Below are 18739 nucleotides of genomic sequence, written 5' to 3' on the forward strand. Positions count from 1 at the left end.
CCCTGAGCTCCCTGCTCCAGGTTGGTGCTGGCTCTCGCTGCTGTGGACTCTCTGGGCTGCTTCCTGTGGCCTTTGGCAACCAATGCCAAGGGACAGCCCCGCCCTCCTGCCACAGCCCCGAGAGGGCCCAGGAGCCCCTCTGCCTGCCGCAGGTACCCACCCTGGGTCACTCCTGCCTCTGCTCACGCCCCTTCTTCTGTTCCACCACGGTGCCAGCGCCGTTCCTCTCGTCTCTCCCCATCCTACGTAGGTGCTCCTCCCAGTCTCCCCCAGTGGGCTCCTTCTCGCTGTTCAGGGCTCAGATCAAATGTTGCCCCCCAAAACGCCTGCTTTGACCAGCCATTTAGAAATAACTTCCAGCCACTCTATCCCTGGAAAATCAGGAGTGGTGGGGTGGGGGTGAGGGTCGGGGTGGGGGTGGGGGGTGGGGGTCTGTGTGTAAGAGAAAACCCAAAATCTTAGAGGTTTAAGCAAGACCGAAGTTTATTTCCTTTTGATGTAAAGGTCTGGAGGCAGGAGATCCGAGGCTAGTAATGGCATTGGGCAGTTTCAGCGACCCTCCCAGCTACCCCTGGCTTGTGGCACCTTCAGCAGCGGGCTCTCTCTTCGTGGCTCAGCATGGCTGCTTGAGCTTCAGCCATCGCCTCTGCATTCCAGCCAGCTGGAAGGAGAAAGGGTTCAAGAAAGACGTGCCCTCTCTCTCAGAACACTTCTCATAGGTTTCTTCTGTGCATATGCCACCAGTGAGGACCCAGTCACTAGGCTATGTTTAGCTTCAAGGGAGACTGGGAAGTGTAGTCCTTACTCAGAGTTCTAGTGCACAGGAAGAAGAGGAGAATGGAAATGAGAGGATGGCCAAGAACCTCAGCCAGATTCTCATCACCTGCTAAAACCTCTTCTTTTTCCTACCAGTTGATAGCTTCCTACTTAACTATTTATTTATTCCTCTCTCGCTGCACTAGAACATGAACTCCATGCTAGCCTCCTCCATCACTGCATCTCCAGGGCCTAGTGTGGTGCCCGGCACAAGACAAGGCGGGCTCTGAATTTTTACCGAATGAATAATTGAATGATTCCCTGTAATCGTTACTTGAGCAACGCGTGCCATTCCCATTTTACAGATGGGGAAAATGAGGCTCAGAGAGATTAAGTACTTGGCCTAAAGCCACACAGGAGGCCGTAGGGCCAATATTTGAACCTTGCTCTCTAAGGCACCAGTGTTCTTCCGACTCTTCCCACTGCAGGCAGGTTCCCCTGATCTCTCAGCTCCTCGTGGACCAAGTCGGAAGCCAGAAAACCATCACCTGGAGCCTGCTACTGCCATTTCCCTGGGAGATGCCATGTTGGGTTCTCATGATGTCCTGCCTTTAGCTCCTAATGGGACTAACATCAGAAATGGTTGTTTGGACACCCTGGCTGGCGTAGCTCAGTGGATTGAGTGAGGGCGGCAAACCAAAGCATCGCAGGTTCGATCCCCAGTCAGGGCACATGCCTGGGTTGCAGGCCATGGCCCCCAGCAACGGCACATTGATGTTTCTCTCTCTCTCTCTTTCTCCCTCCCTTCCCTCTCTAAAAATAAATAAAATAAAATGTTTTTAAAAAAAAAGAAACGGTTGTTTGGGACGACTTTCTGCGACCCTTCTGCAAATCGCTAGGTAAAGATGTCACATAGAATCCATGAAACAAACGCCTCCTGGAATTAAGCAGTAGGATGACGTCAGGAGCTTCAGATGAGCTGGTAGGTTTCTCCGTTTCAGGCAGGGGAGGGCTACTTCTCATCGGCTTTTCCCTTTTCCCTTTGCTGCCAGGAAACTCAGAATTTGAAGTGAGTGCCCAGAGGCAGCCTCAGCCTCTGGAGAAGTGCTGTAGCGGATAGACTGTGTGTGCTTTGGAACCAGGGAGCCTGAACTTGAGCTTCAGCCAGTGCTCTGTGTGAGCAAGATGTTTAAATTTCCCTGAACCTTAAACTCATGGTCATACCCTCAAGGCTGTTAGAAGGATTAAGTAATCTAAGACATCGGAAAACTCTCTAATAAGGACTAGATGGCGAAGAGAAGGTCAGCCCTTAGCGTAAGCATTAACAGGGAACACTCAGCTAGCCAAAACTAAACAGCAGCTTCTCCGGGAATTCTCTAATGAGAGTGAAGTAGTCAGGGAAGGCTTCAAGGAGGAGGCACCTGGAAAGACAAGTGAAATCCACTGGCGTGGAACATTTGCCAGTCCCCTGCCCCCTGCAGTGGTAACCTCTGAGGCCACTTCCAGTTTCCAACAAAGCCAGCCCTGTCCCCATCTTCCCCCCCTTTTGGGTACTATCTCATCAGCCCTCACTAGTCCCACAGTCTGTCAGCTGCTGTCTGCAGGTGGAGAAGCACCGTCCACAGGTGGAGAGAACAGCTCTAGGATGGCTCACACGTCTCCAGAGACCTCAGGATTTCAAAACGAGGCAGAGTTTAGTCTTGGAAGGATCCTCAGCCTGGGGCAGGGGGACCAAAATCTCTTCCCCACTAACTAACAACCCCTGACCCTCTGCTCCCTCTTCCGTGCAGACAGACTTAATCACGTGGCCTGAAGACCACCCTTAACAAGGTAAACCATCTTTACGGACAGACTGGCCTTGGTTAATCCTCACAATACTTGAAGAAAAGGGGACACAGAGCCCTGGCCAGGTGGCTCAGTTTGTTGGAGCATCGTCCTGTGCGCATGCGTGCACACACACACACACACACACACACACACGCACACACACACACACGCACACAAAGATCCTGAGTTCATCAGGGTGCACACTGGAGGCAACTGATTAATGTTTCTCTTTCACATTGATGTTCCTCTCTCTCCCCCCCCCCACCCTCCCCCCTTTCCTCTCTTTCTAAAATCAATAAATACGCCCTCGGGCAAGGAAAAGAAAAGGGAACATGAAAGTGACGCGACACCACAGCACAGAGGTCACGCAGCACATGAGCGGGGTGCTGGCCAGCAAGCAGCCAGGACGCAAAGCTTGGCTAGGGGCGGGGAGGAAAAACTTCAAGGAAATGGCTCCTCCCAGTCAGTGACAGCTGGAGGTCACCCTGGCCGGAGGGAGCCAGGCACCCGAGGGACTCCCAGATGGGGCTGGGGCGGGGCCGCAAGCTGACCGGAAAACCCCAGCGCACTAGACTGCCAGGGGCCTGGGGCGTGGGCTGGACAGGCTGGGATGGCCACCACGTTCTCCACTGCTTGCTGCCCAGGTGGCCCTGGGTGCGGGCCTGCACAGGAGAGCTCTCCCCCTGACAGGACCTGCAGGGGTGGGGACGTGAGCAGGGAGGGGACCCGCACCTGGGGCCTCTGTGTGAGGACCCGTGGGGAGAGGTCCCCTGTCCCACTGTTGTTAGGGCCGCAGGGGACCACGCTCCTGTGCCAGGAGCCCACTGAGGACACTCCCTGCCCCACCCCCAGCTGCTCCAGGCAGCCTCAGGGTCAAGTCCACATTCCTCCTTCTGACCTACTTTCTGCCAACCCCAGGCCTGGCCTCTGGGTCTATGGCCTTGATCCCAGGCCCTGCCCTACTGGCCCCAGTGTCTGCATTTGTCCTTCACCTGATTAAACGTTTAAAATCGAGCCCAGTCCTCCCCCAGGCCAGCCACCTCCCCTGCAGCTGGCTTGTCACCCAGCAGGGCTTGCCGATTGCGGGGCTCCTCCCCACTCCCAGTGCTTCTCCCTTTCCCTGTTCCTCCCTTCCTGGGGGCCCCTCGGGGACTCAGTCACCCCCTGCTTTCCGAGGGTAAAGAAGGGACCCTTAGGAGTGTGAGCCTGATGTGTCTGCCCGTCGGGACAGCTGCTGTTGCTTCAGGGGGAGGGGGAGGGTGGCGGTCTCCCCCTTCCCTCCTCCCTCTGCCTTGCCCCCAGCTTGTCTCTCCTAGGCATCCCCCGGGATTTCTCTCTGCCCCCTCCTCAGGGCAGGTGGGTCTCCCTGTCAGTGTGGGCCACCCCTCCCAGCCCAGCAGGGCCCTTCTCCCCGCACCCCTTCCGGAAGAGGGATGGATGATTCCCCTGGAAAAGGGCTGGGCCTCATCCGAAGGCTGGCCCCTCCCTTGGGACGCTCCATTCCCTCTTGGTCCCTCCTATCTGCCGAGCCAGATATTTGGGGCCTTGGGGTGACAGCTGATGGCAGGGTCTGTCTCAGGGCTGGGCCTATGGGTGTGTCCCCCACTGCATGTGTGTGTGAGAGAGAGAGAGAGAGAGAGAGAGAGAGAGCTGTGGTTAAGCCCGTGGCTTCGGATCGAAGCAGCTGTGTCTGGCCCCTTACTAGCTGTGTGACCTTGAGTAAGTCCTGAAGTCTTTAAAGATTTCATTTACTTTTACAGAGAGGGAAAGGGAGGGAGAAAGAGAGGGAGAGTAACATGGAGAGGCACCAATGGGGGACACGGAACTGTGAACCCACAACCCAGGCATGTGCCCTGACAGGGAAACAAACCGGTGATCTTTCGCTTTGCAGAAAGACACCCGACCACCTGAGCCACACCAATCAGGGCTCCCTGGTGTCTTTAAAGTCACAGATTCCTCATCTGTGAACTCTGGCCTCCGGCAGAGGTTGCACCGGTAGAAGGAGGCATTGTACAGGAGGCCCTCAGCTCAGCGCCAGGCCCTTCAGTAACTAGCAGCCGTTGCCACAGTTAGGAGGAAACCCCAGTCAGCGTGGGGGGTCTCTTGAGGGAGACCGTCGCGTGCTGGACCCTGAGGTCTGGTGCCCCCAACAGGTCGGGGTAAGCAGCCCAAAGGCCTGGCTGATGGGTAAGGGAAGGACCTCTGGGTCCCCAAACCCCTGACTCCAGCTTCCCCCCTCTGTGGACCGTCCCAGTCAGGGGACCTTGAACCGCCCACACCCGATTCCAGCAGGAACGTTGAACTCCGGGGAGACCTCTGTTCCTCCTGTGTGCTTCTGCTCCCTGACGGGGAGGACAGCTAGACTCCAGCAGACCCGGCTCAAAAACTCAGCGTTCCCCTAAGAGCCTGGGGGAGGGCAGGGAGTCCCCAAGTCCAGGCTCCCTATGACCACTCCTTGTTTCTTTTTGAATAGACCTGGTGCAGCCAATCAGGAGCTGGAGCCTCAGCTCTGCCCCAGCACGGGTTCATTTCAACTGGTGCCTGGCCTGTAGTGCCAAGGGGCCTGGCCTGTGGTGCCAGGGCGCCCCGGGTGGGGTGGGGTGGGGTGGCGAGCAGGGAGCAGTTTCTGCAGGGCCCAGACCCTTATCTCAGGATCCAGGGCTGTCAGCTGGGAGACTTAGAAGGGAGCAACATTAGCCCATCTCGCCTTGGAGAAAACCACTGGGTCTGATATCTTTTGGATAACTGGAGGAAACAGGGTTTCCTAAGGCTCAACTTGGAGACGAAGGGGAAGTTAGTTCATGTATTCATTCAAGTAGCTCCATGACATTTATTCTGCACCTACTAATGTGTCAGGCAGGCACTGAGCTGGGTGCTTGGGGATACAGAAGCCCAAACTCCAGGCCAAAGGGCCTGGGAGCCTCCGAGTCCGGGGCAGAGCGCACAGGGGAGTCCTGGGACTGTGTGGAGGAAGGCGGTAGCCCACAACCCGGGGGAGCATCACGTGCACCAAGTCATGCATCAACTTGGCCAGTAAACCCCAGAGTGAGCGGGGATTCCCTCCCGTGATTGAGCAAAGAAGTGCACAGGTGCACTCGAGGCACTGTACGTAGCAGGTGTATCTATGAAGAGGATAGAGCCAGCAGCTCGGTGGACCCCGCCAACCCTCCTCCATCTGAGACGAGTCGGCCTGCAGGGTGGATGCCAAGGACAGCCAGCACCTGTAACACAAAGGTCCCACCTCCTGCGGCCTCATCTGTGCAGCAAACCCCCAACCTTGCATGACCCCAGTGCAAGCGTGTCTCCTCACACCTGGGACTCCGCTGCTGGAAGACATTGCTTAGGTCAAAGGAAATAAGGTTCCCAGGATGACAGGGGCTTCTGTGTCCTGGGGTAGCAAAGAAAACCAGCGAAGGCGTCAGGGGCGTGCTCCTGTCCTTCTGTCCAGCAGGACAGTCGGAGCATCAGGAAGAGAAGGGTGGTTGGGCGGACCTGATGTAAGACAGGTGTGGAAAGTGGGAGGGGGTCCAGCGGGATGTCCGGAGGGTCACAGGTGCTTCTGACCAGGCACAGGCCTCTGCATACAAAGTGGCATCCTTGTGCCCAAGGGGGCAGAAAATGAAAGTAAAAAACTGGGCCGGGACAGGAGTGATCCCTCCACACGGTGGCTGCATGTCCCCCCTCCTCGTTGCAAAGAAGCCTCCGTCTGCCCGATACCAGACACAATACGTTTGCAAAGCATTTTATTTGGGGATGTTTTGCTTATTGGTTAAGCTGTTTAAAGTGTTCAGAGAAATCAGCCCTGTTTTCACCGCGGTGGGTAACTGTGGCGGCGTCTTCCCGGCCCAGGTGACTGAGTTCAACACTTAACCCAAGGGGTGTGACCTCGGGCAAGCCGCTTCACCTCTCTGGGCTTCAGTCTTCTCATGCAGAATAGGAACCAGGTGATAGTAATAGCAGCTCCCTCTCCGCTGGAGAGGATTAGTGAAGGAATGCCCAGAAGGCACGTGGAACAGGGCTCAGCGCAGGGTAAACACAATATTGAATGTTACCTCTTTTCACTGTCATTGTTTTGGTAATTCAGGTTAAAAATGTTTGGAGGAATTCAATGTCTCAATGTCTTATTTGGGTGCATATTAGATGTTTATTTTTTAAAGTAATATCGGTTATTGAATAGATGCAGGAGGCTGATCAACTGAGCAGGAAACCAAGCACAGTTACAGGTGGAGGATTCCTCTCCATCAGCCAAGGCCTCTGCACTTTGAAAACTTGAATAAATCGCCTGTCCTCCCCCAGCTCCTGTTGTCTGCAGTGACGCCACCCGACCTGCAGGGGGCCCAGGCTATTCCAGGCAAACCCCTACCTGCCTTGAGCGCCCCGCCCCGCCCCGCACCAGGACTGCACACACCACTTCCGGTCTGCCTCTGGTTTTCCCCAAATTCCCTCCCTTTCCCTCTACTTGCTCCTCCCCCACAGCCCTGAGGAGCTCCCGTCTACCCCATTAAAATAATCAATTTTAGTGACGACCTTGCTCTCCTCCTCACAGCTCAGCTGCTCAGTGGACAGTGGTCTCTCCTCTTTCCCACCTTCCATTCTCTCCTCTGCGCAGGACACCCCCGCTCTCCCCCGTCTCCCCTTTCCACCAATAACCCATCAGTTGCCAAATTTTTTTGGACACTCCCCAGATCCTCAGCTGGAAGTCTCTGTTGCGTTTGACACAGGCAGCCTCTCCCCTCTTGGAACCGTCTGCTCTTGGCTCCACGGCTAATCTCTCCGAAGGTTCTTTTCTATCTTCTTGGCCGGCTCGTCTTCCTGCTATCGCCTCCCCCCAGGTCGCTGCTCCCCCAAGTGTGTCTTTTCTCAGCTATCTTCTCCCTCCAGTCTGCAGACTCTCGTAACTTGGCCCCCTTCCAAGGTGCCCTATCTGAGCCCATGACGCCCCAGTCCACCCCATTGCTCGAGCCAGAAACAGGGAGTGACCGAAAAACTTCCACCTTATCTGGCCAACCCCCAAGACGCCGTCCACTCACTTCCCTGTAACTGAGGACCTTTCCAAAGCCCAAATCAGAGCCCGTCACTCCTTGCTAATGTTCCAGTCCCACAGCTCTGTCTGATTTTGAGTTTCGTTCTTTCTCTTCACTCCCTCCACTTACATACTAACCTACATGTATGATTTGCACAGGACATGGCGCACAGTAGGTGTTCAATAAGTGTTTGTGGACTGTGTAAGCTGAAAGGTAAAAGTCAGAAGATGAGGAAATATGCATCGGACCGTTGCAGTTCCAACGGCCAAAGCAAAGGGCAATCCTGAAAAGGGACTTACGTGGAGAAAAAGCTCCAGAAATAGGCGTCACAGTGAGCTCCAGACTGTGGCTGGATACTGAGCCACGCATGCGAGGGCGTGCCCGCGTCGGAGAGTCAGTGGCGTGCTGTGAGCTGAAGGACTGCCGGCGCTCACTGAGGGCTGGTACACAGGCAAGTTTTGATGACCCAGAGTGGAGAGTCTTTGTTAAAAAATACCCAGGGCCCTCAGTAATAGCCTCAGAAAGTAACACATTAGTAGTAGGGCTATTATAGCCTTAAAAGCAAAAACCTTCCCTAACACCTAAGAAATGAGCCTCATGTGAATTAGTTTATTGTGAATAAGTTGAGTAATCGCCTGTTAGACCAAAGCCCAGCATTTTGGAAAACGGCCGAATCCAGCACCTTGAGTCTTACGGCAAGTCACGGTCTGGGAGAAGAGTTTGCAACCCACACTGCCCCAAAATGTTTTACTTTGTTATATTTCATAAAAGACTTGTATTGAGAATATATAAAGAACTCCTACAACTCAATGATCAAAAAGACAAACAGCACAATAAAAAAAATTGGCAAAAGACTTGAATACACACTTCACCAAAGAAAATATACAAATGGCTAATAAGCTCACAAAAAAAACTCAACATCAACCTGGCTGGTGTAGCTCAGTGGATTGAGCGCGGGCTGCGAACTAAAGCATCGCAGGTTCGATTCCCAGTCAGGGCACATGCCTGGGTTGCAGGCACGGCCCCCAGCAACCACACATTGATGTTTCTCTCTCTCTCTTTCTCTCCCTCCCTTCCCTCTCTAAAAAATAAATAAATAAAATCTTTAAAAAATATATATATATTTCTAAAAAAAACCCCCTCAACATTACTAGTCGTCAAAGAAGTGCATGCTAAGTCTTCAGTGACTTATCATCACATGCCCGTGAAATGGCTAGGATGCAAAAAGACTGAGAACACTAAGTGTTGGCGAGGAGGTGGGGCATTGGAAATCTGACACATTTGTACACTGGGCAAACGGTACAAGCATCTTGGAAAATGGTTTGGCAGTTCCTTGAAAGTTAATCATATACTTGCCCTGACCATCATGGCTCAGTTGGTCGAGGGCCATTCCGCACACTGAAAGGTCTCAGGTGTGATGGCAGGACACATGCCGGGGTAGCAGCCGGTCCCCGGCGGGGGCATCCTGGAGAGGTAGCTGATCCATGTTTCTCTCCCTCTCTTTCTCCCTCCCGTTCCCTTTCTCTAAAAATGAATAAATAAAATCTTAAAAAAATAAAATTAATCATATAATTGTCCTATGACTCATGGATTCACTCCTAGGTATTTATCTAAGGGAAATGAAATATACATCCACAAAAACATTGAATGAGAATGTTCATGGGCATTTTTTTCATAATAGCCCCAAACTGGTAACAGCTCAAATGTCTATAAACAGGAGAATGAACAGACAGATAATGGCATACTTCTCATCGATAAAAATAAACAAATTACTTATACATGCTACAATATCAATGAATCTCAAAAATACTATGCTGAATGAAAAAAGCCAAAGAGCATTTATTGTACAATGCCACTGATACGTAGTTTTTGAATAGAAAAAGTAATCTATAGTTGTAAAAACCAGGTCAGTGGTTGCCTCTGGGGTGGTGGGGACTGGTTGGGAAGAGGCGTAGGAGAGCTTCCTGGGGGGTGGGAGGGTGGAAATGTCTCACTTCACGTGTGGGATACTTGAGTGCATGTATGTGTTAAATTATTGAATGGCGTACTTAAAATAAAAAAATTGCTCTATGTAGGCCCTGGCTGGCGTACCTCAGTAGACTGAGCACAGGCTGCAAACCAAAACATCGCAGGTTCGATTCTCAGTCAGGGCACATGCCTGGGTTGCGGGCCAGGTCCCCAGTGGGGTCACATGAGAGGCAACCACACATTGATGTTTCTCTCCCTCTCTTTTTCCCTCCCTTACTGTCTCTAAAAATAAATAAATAAAATATTTTTAAAAATTGCTCTATGCCAATTGTATCTCAAGGAGGAAGAACTATACTGAGGTAGCACCACATACCCACTGGGATGGCTAAAATTGAAAAGAATAAAAATCCTGAATTCGGCTAGCATGGGAAGCAACGGGGCCTCTCATGCAGCGAAGGTGGGGGTGTAAAATGGCACGGCCACTTTGGAAGCGTGGAAGTTTCTTATAAACTTAAACACATACTTCTCGTATTCCACTGCTAGGTATTAACAGCAATTCTAGTTCTAGCCAGTTACCCACAAGAAATGAAAATATTTGATTACATAAAAATGTGTACAATAACACTGATAGGAGCTGTAGCCATGACAGCAGCAGCAGGTGAAAAACAAACAGGATGTCTATCAGAAAGGACTGGAAAGACAGAATGTGGCCCATCCACATGATGGACTACGACATGGCAGTAATGAATGATGATGACTCAGCAGCCTGTGGGACAACAGGAAGGAGTTCCCAAGATGTTGTGCAGACTAAAAGAAGCCAGACACCAGATAGTATGATTCCATTTCGATGAAATTCTTAAAAAGACGAGTTCACAGGGACAGAAAGTAGACACATGGTGGCCTGGGGTCAGAGGCGGGGCTGAGATGGACAGGGAAGAGGCACAAAGGACCTTTGCTGGTGACGGGGACATGCCCCGTCTTGACTGCGGGTGGATGCACTCATCAAAATTCACTGACTTGCACAATAAACATGGATATATTTGTCGTGTGTAAATTGTACTTCAGTAATGTTGATTTTTTAAAGATTTTATTTATTTATTTTTAGAGAGAGAAGGGGGAGAGAGAGAGAGAGAGAGAGAGAGAGAGAGAGAGAGAAACATCAATGTGCAGTTGCTGGTGGCCATAGCCTGCAACCTAGGCATGTGTCCTGACTGGGAATCGAACCTGTGATGCCTGGTTCGCAGCCCAAGATCAATCCACTGAGCTATGCCATCCAGGGCAGTAATGTTGATTTTTCAAAATGGAGGAGCTGATTAACAGAATCAAAATAAAAACATGGGAATAAAAAGTAAATAGAATAGCCTGGGCTGGTGTGGCTCAGAGGACTGAGCGCGGGTCTGCCAACCAAAGGGTCACCGGTTTGATTCCCAGCCAGGGCACATGTGAGAGGCAACCACACATTGATGTTTCTCTCCTTCTCTTTCTCCTTGCCTTCCCCTTTCTCTAAATAAATAAATAAAATCTTAAAAATAAATAGAATACCTGAATTGTCTACAACTATAAAAGAAATTGCATCAGTAGTCCAAGATATTCCCACAAAGCAAGTTCCATGACCAGATAGCTTCATCAGTAAATTCAATCACACATTCAAGGAACAAATACTTGCAAATATTCACAAATTATTCCAGGGTACAGAAAAAGAGGGGATATTCCTTCACTCATTTAACACCAAACCTGGCATAAATGGTACAGGAAAGAGAAATAACAGATCGATCTCACTCACAAACATACATTTTAAAATCCTGAGTAAGTGAAACATCAGCAAACTGAAACCAGTAAGGTTTGAATGATAGAGTACGTCATGACCCAGCTGGGTTTCCCCAGAAACGGAGCTTGATCGCAACAGAAAGATCAATTCATGTGATCCTCCACTTGAACATGAATGAAAAATAATAATCAGCCCTGGCTGGCGTAGCTCAGTGGATTGAGTGCGGGCTGCGAACCAAAGTGTCGCAGGTTCGATTCCCAGTCAGGACACATGCCTGGGTTGCAGGCCAGGTCCCCAGCAACCACACATTGATGTTTCTCTCTCTCTCTCTTTCTCCCTCCCTTCCCTCTCTAAAAATAAATAAATAAAATCTTTTTTAAAAAGATAGATTTCTTTAAAAAAATAATAATCATATATTGATCTCCAAAACAAACAAAACAAAAAGCATTTGATAAAATTAACACTTAGAGCAAACTAAGAACAGAAGAGGACTTCTATAACCTGATAAGGGATATTTGTAAAAAACCTCTAGCAAACATCACACTTAATATTGCAATCTTTTCTTCTGAGGACAGACACAGGACAAGGATGCTTGATTTGGTGAGGAAGAAACAAACCTTTTATTTGCAAATGAACCAATTGTATTGCAAGAAAACCCAAAAGAAGATACAGATAAATTATTTCAATTTATAGAAGTGTTTCATACATGAGCAAAATGAACTTAAAATTAATTGCACAAACAACCCAATTTAAAAAAAAAGGTCAAAGGACTTGAATAGATATTTCTTCAAAGGTATGCAAATGGTCAATGACCACATGAAAAAAATGCTCAGTAGCATTAGTCGTTGGAGAAATGCAAATCAAAACCACAAAGAGATGCCACTTTGCATGTTCTGGGATGGCTGTTATAAAAAATAGAAAACTCCAAGCGGTGCTGAGGCTGTGGAGGAATCAGAGCACTTGTGAATTACTGATAGGCATGCAAAGTGGTTCGGCCACTGCAGAAACAGTCTGTTCCTGCACAGACTGTTAAATGTTAAATGTGTAAAATGTTAAACACAGAATGACCCCATGACACAGTGATTCCAAAGAACTGAAAACATGGATTTAAACAGATCCCTGTACACAAGTCTTCACAGCAGTGTGCTGAGGGGTGATGAGAATGTTTTGGAAAAAGACAGTGGTGAGTGTTGCATAACACTGGGAATGCAATTAATGTCACTGAGTTGTACACTTTAAAATGGTTAAAATGGTAAATTTTGCCCTGGCGGGCGTAGTTCAGTGAATTGAGCACAGACTGAGAGCCAGGCGTCGCAAGTTCGATTCCCAGTCGGGGCGCATGCCTGGGTTGCAGGCCACGGCCCCCAGCAACTGCACATTGATGTTTCTCTCTCTCTCTCTTTCTCTCTCCCTTCACTCTCTAAAAATAAATAAATAAAATCTTTAAAAAAATTTTAAAAAGGTAAATTTTATGTTGCATAAGTTTAAACACAATAAAAATCAATTGCTTAACTATATCAGCAACAATTAGAAGATTTTTTTTAACAAGACACCTTTTAAAATCGCACAAAATGTATAAATAACCGAGGCTAACTCCAACAAAACATGTATAAGACTTCTCTGGAGAAAATGATAAAATGATGGCAAATTTTAAAGACAAGGTAAAAAGAGAGAGACAGAGATGTATTGTATTGAAAGATTGGAAGATTCAGAATTATAAAGATGTCAAATCTATCCAAATTAAGCTCTAAATTCAATGCAATCATAATTCCAATATAAATCCTATTAAGGTTAGTTTGTTTTTGTTGCACTTGTGAAGCGAATTCTAAAATTATTATGGAAATGCAAGGGGCCAAGAAAAAAAAAGACACCAGTAAAGAAAACAAGATGGGAGGACTTGCCCTACCAGTCAGCAAGGCATTACAAAATTTTTTTAAGGTTTTATTTATTTATTTTTAGAGAGGGAAGGGAGGGAGAAAGAGAGAGAGGGCGAAACATCACTGTGGGGTTGCTGGGGATCGTGGCCTACAACCCAGGCATGTGCCCTGACTGGGATTCGAATCTCCGATGCTTTGGTTTGCAGCCCACACTCAATCCACTGAGCTACGCCAGCCAGAGCATTACAAAATGTTAATAATTACACATTATCATTTGGTGCAAGGACAGACCAAGAGATCCCCGGAGCAGAGTGCAGAGCCGAGAAGCAGACCCACACGCGTATGGATCCTTGATCTGAGAGACAGGACACTTCAAAGCCACAGGGGACATGCTTTTAAAAACTAACAAATGGTGTTGGATCAAAGTGAACTCGGACACCCATCTTACACCATACACAAATTTACTCCAGTGAATTACAGACTTTAAAGTAAAATAACATTATAAAACCCTTGCAAGGTAATATAAGAAAATACACCATAACCTCAAGCTAGGAAAGGTTTCTTTTTTAAAAAAAAAATTTATTGATTGATTTTGAGAGAGAGAAAGAGATCGCTTCGTTGCTCCGAGTACTGATGCGTTCATGGGTTGATTCTTGCGTGTGCCCCGACCAAAGGTTGAACCCACAACCTTGGAGAGTTTGGACGACACGCCAACCATCTGAGCCAGCCAGCCCTGGCAGGAAAGATTTCTTGAAGAAGAGACAAAAACAGTGATATGTCACTACATTAAGATTAAGAATTTTTGTTCATGAAAAGATACCATAAAGAGGACCCAATGGCAAGCCACAGAATGTGAGAAGATAATTTGTAGCACATGTAAGTGACAAAAGATACAAAGCGATGAAAAACCAATGCGAGGGCCCTGGCTGGGTAGCTGGTTGAAGCATCATCCCGTATCCCAAAAGGCTGTGGGTCTGAACCCCGGGTTTGAACCTGGGCTTCGTTTGGATCCCCAGCTGGGGCGGGCATAGAAGGCAACTAATCCATTTCTCTTCTTCTCTCTCTCTCTCTCTCTCTCTCTCTCTCTCTCTCTCTCTCTCTCTCCCCCTCCCCCTTTCTCTACCCAACTGATTAACATATCCTTGGGTGAGTTTTTTAAAAAGTCCAAGAGAAAAGAAGCAAAGTGCTCTGAACAGGAACTGCATCGCAGAGAAAACCCCAGTGACCTACAGGCACGTGAAAATGCTCAGCTTCATGAACGAGCACGGACATGCCAACTAGAATGCGGTGCGGAACAGCAACACTCACGGTCAGGGACAGAGGAGGTGGAAGCGTACCTCTGTGAGATTCTAACCCTTTTGTCTTCACCGAATGAATGGCCACAGACGAGATGTCAGGGGCTGTGTCCGTCTGTTCTAGGAAAACTGCCACACCACACCACCTGGCATGGCAGCTAAAGCGGGGCTTTCGCTTGCTCAGGTCCACCACCCTCTGGTTTCCGCCAAGGGTCGGACTGATGAGTGGAATGGAGACGTAACCGGGACCCCAACTGCTGTGTCCTTTGTGGGTGTCTCTAATCACTATATTCCACCTGGGAAGGGGATGCATTCTGGTCACTGTCTTGGCAAGGGTAGGGACAGTTTCCACTCCTCCATTCCTACTCTAGTAACTCTTTTATAAAAAACTTTTATCCTCACCCAAGGATATGTTCAGTGGAGAGAGAGAGAGAGAGAGAGGGAGAGAGAGAGAGAGATCAGTTGCCTCCCATACGCGCCCTGACTGGGGATCGAACCCACAACCTAGGCATGTGCCCTGACCAGGACGACACTCTAAGCAGCTGAGCAGCCTGGCCAGGGCTAATGGCTCTTATTTTAGGAAATAAAATAACCGAGGTGAGAGTTCTGCTGACCGTTAAGTACTACCGGTCTATTGCAATTATGAACTCAGGGACCAGGGAAACACCCACCAGGTGGGTACGTGGGCCTCTCACGCCCACTGTGGGGCGGACTTGGGCCGGTCTCTTTTCATCACCTGGCCCCATTCTGATACGTGTTCTTAATGGAATCGCTGGTCCCCTGGGATCAGCGTCAGCTCAGACCCTGCATCCAAAGCCTTGAAATATCCCAGCATCCCCCTTCCTCTGTGCACAGCTGTGCTGGTAAAGGCTGTGAGTGCCTATGGGGAAGGAGCAAAATAATCACTGTGACATAAGCTTTGCCACTTTTTCCTGAAGGCAACTAGCCTTCCCTTCAATCAATGGGCTCTGCAGCCAAAAAAAAAAAAAAAAAAAGGGTTGCTCTGGATACTGGGTGAAGGACCATGATTTTCCTTTGCAGTGGTGACATCAGTCCACTGCTCACTCATTCTTGCTCCTTTTTTTCTGCTCTGTAAGTCAAGAAATACCCTCACCGCCGGTCCACCAACCTAGAAAGCCTGTGGTCTGTTGGCCGCCACACCACATCCCAGCTTGCCCTTTGGTCTTCCTCCCATTACAGGGGCTATGTCCAGCGTGGCTGTGGCGACTGAGTGGTGGCTGAGGCTGGACCGGGCCTCTGCTCTGAGCTCCTGTCACCCCCACTGACTCTCGGAAGCCCGGTTCCGCAGCAGCTTCTGCCCCACCGATCCGGGGCCACAGAGGAGGGGCGCTGCGGAGCTGCAGATAGGGCCGGGGGGCTCCGACAAACTAGTTTCTTATCACTTTCCTGAAGGAGTTGCCCCTGGGCCCGCATGAGAAACACAGTCGGCTGGAGGGTCCTCTGCTCCTCTGTAAGAATAACTTCATCCTGGTGTGCCCACCCCTCGGAGCCTGCTGACCGCTTCCCCAGGGCTCTGCCGAGGAAGTTCCGGTGTCTCCACCTCACTGGCTCTAGTGCGTAGTTTTCCCTAAACTTTGAAGATCTATTTGTATTGAAATGCCACACGCTGTACATGAGGTCTGTCCGGAAAGTATCCAGCCATGCATTAGACAAAGAGACATTTATTTACTGAGGGAGATACAAGAAACACGGCACACAGGACAGTGACGCCTCAGTCCCCTTCACAATAGGCACCTTGGGACCTCACACAGTTCTCCCAGTTGCCATCAGCTGCCCTGTTGTATTTTCCTGAATCTCACTGATGGTGTGAAATCTCTTCCCTTTCAAAGGTGATTTTAGTTTGGGGAAAAGTCAGAAGTCAAAGGGCACCGAGCCTGGGCTGGAGGGTGGCTGAGTCACGTGGGTGATTTGATGTTTTGTCAAAGAGCTGCACAAGACGTGATGCATGAGCCGGCGCCTTGTTGTGAGGAAGCTGCCCATCACCAGCTGCCCGTAGCTGCACCCTTCTGACTCACCTGAATAGTTTCCAAGGAGGAGTGTTCAAGCTTAATGAAAAACTTGATGCAGATTTGTTGCTCTACTTGCTCAGTCACTTTTAATGCAACAGCCACACAGTACACGTGCTCACTCAACAGTGTCTACCGCTCCCACTGACTAGTATAGTGAAGTCATCATTGTTCACGCATGTGCATTCCAGTCCACTCTCCTTGGCTGCTGGGTTATATGATGTCGGGCAAACCATTCTCCTTATATTAATAATGCCTGGACTTTTCCCAGACTACACACACACACACACACACACACACACACACATATGTATACCTCACCCGATGACATATTTTCATTGCCTTTAGAACAAGAGGAAGGGAGAGAGAGAAACATCAATGCTAGAGAGAAACACCGATTGGCTGCCTCCTGCGTGGGCTCAGACCTCAGATCATCTGTGCCTGGGAACAGGCCTGAACCCGAGACCTAGGCATAATCCTGCCCAGGAATTGAACCTACAGCCCTTTAGTTATGGGACGATACTCCAACCAACTCAGCCACATCAGCCAGGGCTAAACTATATTGTTATTCCTGGTCATGCAGATGATCAAACTATAAAGAAAGTCAAGGGAATGATTATCACGAAACCCAAGACAGTGGTTATCTGTTGGCGGATGGATTAAGATGAGACCTGGGGGAACATATGGGAGGTCCTGGGTGTTGACAATGTTCTTTTCTCCATCTCTGAGGGGTGACGACACAAGTGTTTGCTTTGTCAATGTTCTTTAAACCGCACATTAGTGTTTTGTGTGTTCTTTTGTGCATAAGATAAATCTTGCGATTGAAAAGCCAAAGAACATCATGATTGCCATGGGCCAAGAGTCCGGAGGCAGGAGGATGCTAGGCAGGGCTTCTAGAGATGAGGCAAAAGGGAAAAGGCAACAGAGGGACAGGAAAAAGCAAGCCTGAGGCCCTGGAAGCCAAGAACTGAGGTTGAAGCTCAGTGAACATAAGACAAGAGCCAGGCACCAGGACCTTCTCCCCAGCTCCCAGGGAGTCAGACAACAGCTGGGAAGTTCTCTGTAGGCCTTTCCTCTCCATCTCCTCTGTCTGTGCGAACAGAGGGCCGCTGCCTGCTGGGCGTATTCAGATGCGGGTGCACTTCTGAACTAACGCGGGGATGTTTCCCATCCATGAGCAGAGTAGCGTGACTCCTCGTTGGGCAGAGTTGGTGAGTGGTTGAGAGCTGAGCCCTGGGACGGACATTCCTGAGGCCAGCCGGAGAGGAGTGGAGCCCCTTTAATCAACTCAGAAAGGCTTTCTGTGGAAGCCCGGGCTGTCGGCAGGAGACAGAGAACAGGCGGGTCGGGGAATGGGGCACGATGGAGCAGGGATGTGAGAGAGCAAGCGGGAGGCGAAGGGCAGCGGGGAAGCCAGGCTGCGCCCCCGTGCCCCGCCCCCTCCTGTGAAAGTTGCAACCACGTCTGCGGGAACCTCCTCAGCTTCCCGGAGAGGGTGGATGGCACCGCGCAGCAACGTTGTCGGCGGGGAGCTTAACCAGAAGCCAGACGCCCCTAGGGCGGGGTGAGCGTGTGAGACTCCGAGGGGAAGCAGTTTTGACACTGCTGGGGCCCCAGTTCTATTGCTGGGAACTCCCGCAGAGCCCGGGCCCTTAGCTGTCTGTGTACGCTCCACTCACTGTCCTGAGAGGTTCCAGGCGCTCGGCTCCCACGGCTGATTCTGGATTCCCATCCCCCACCCCCGGAGCCGTAGACTCCACTGGCTGCCGCAGCCAAGTCGATCCTGGGCGCAGACAGATACGCCGTTTCTCTGACAGCTCCTTGGCCTCCTGAGTCAGCAGTGCAGGGCCACCTGCCCTGTCTGGACACAGACCTAGCCCCGGTCTTGCTAAGAAGGTGGGGGGTTGTGCCGGGGTGAGGGTACAGGAGGTGAGGACCTCCATTCCTCAGGCAGCCGGGGGAGAAATCTGAGCTAGACACCGCTGACCACAGGTCAGAAACAGGAGAGGAAGGTGTCGGAGCTCAGAGATGCAAGGCGAGGGGTGCCGGGCTCTGGGCGTGGGGGAGAGCACAGCATAGATGCTCCCTCTCACTCCTTCCAATCCCTGCCTCTTGTAGGGACCCCCTCCGCGCTCCCTGGGGCCCTGGTCTTCTTCCCTCCCCTCCAGATCCTGAACCCTCTGCGGATTGGTCCCCG

Source organism: Phyllostomus discolor, chromosome 8 (genome assembly GCF_004126475.2).
Source record: "Phyllostomus discolor isolate MPI-MPIP mPhyDis1 chromosome 8, mPhyDis1.pri.v3, whole genome shotgun sequence".
Classification (NCBI taxonomy): domain Eukaryota; kingdom Metazoa; phylum Chordata; class Mammalia; order Chiroptera; family Phyllostomidae; genus Phyllostomus; species Phyllostomus discolor.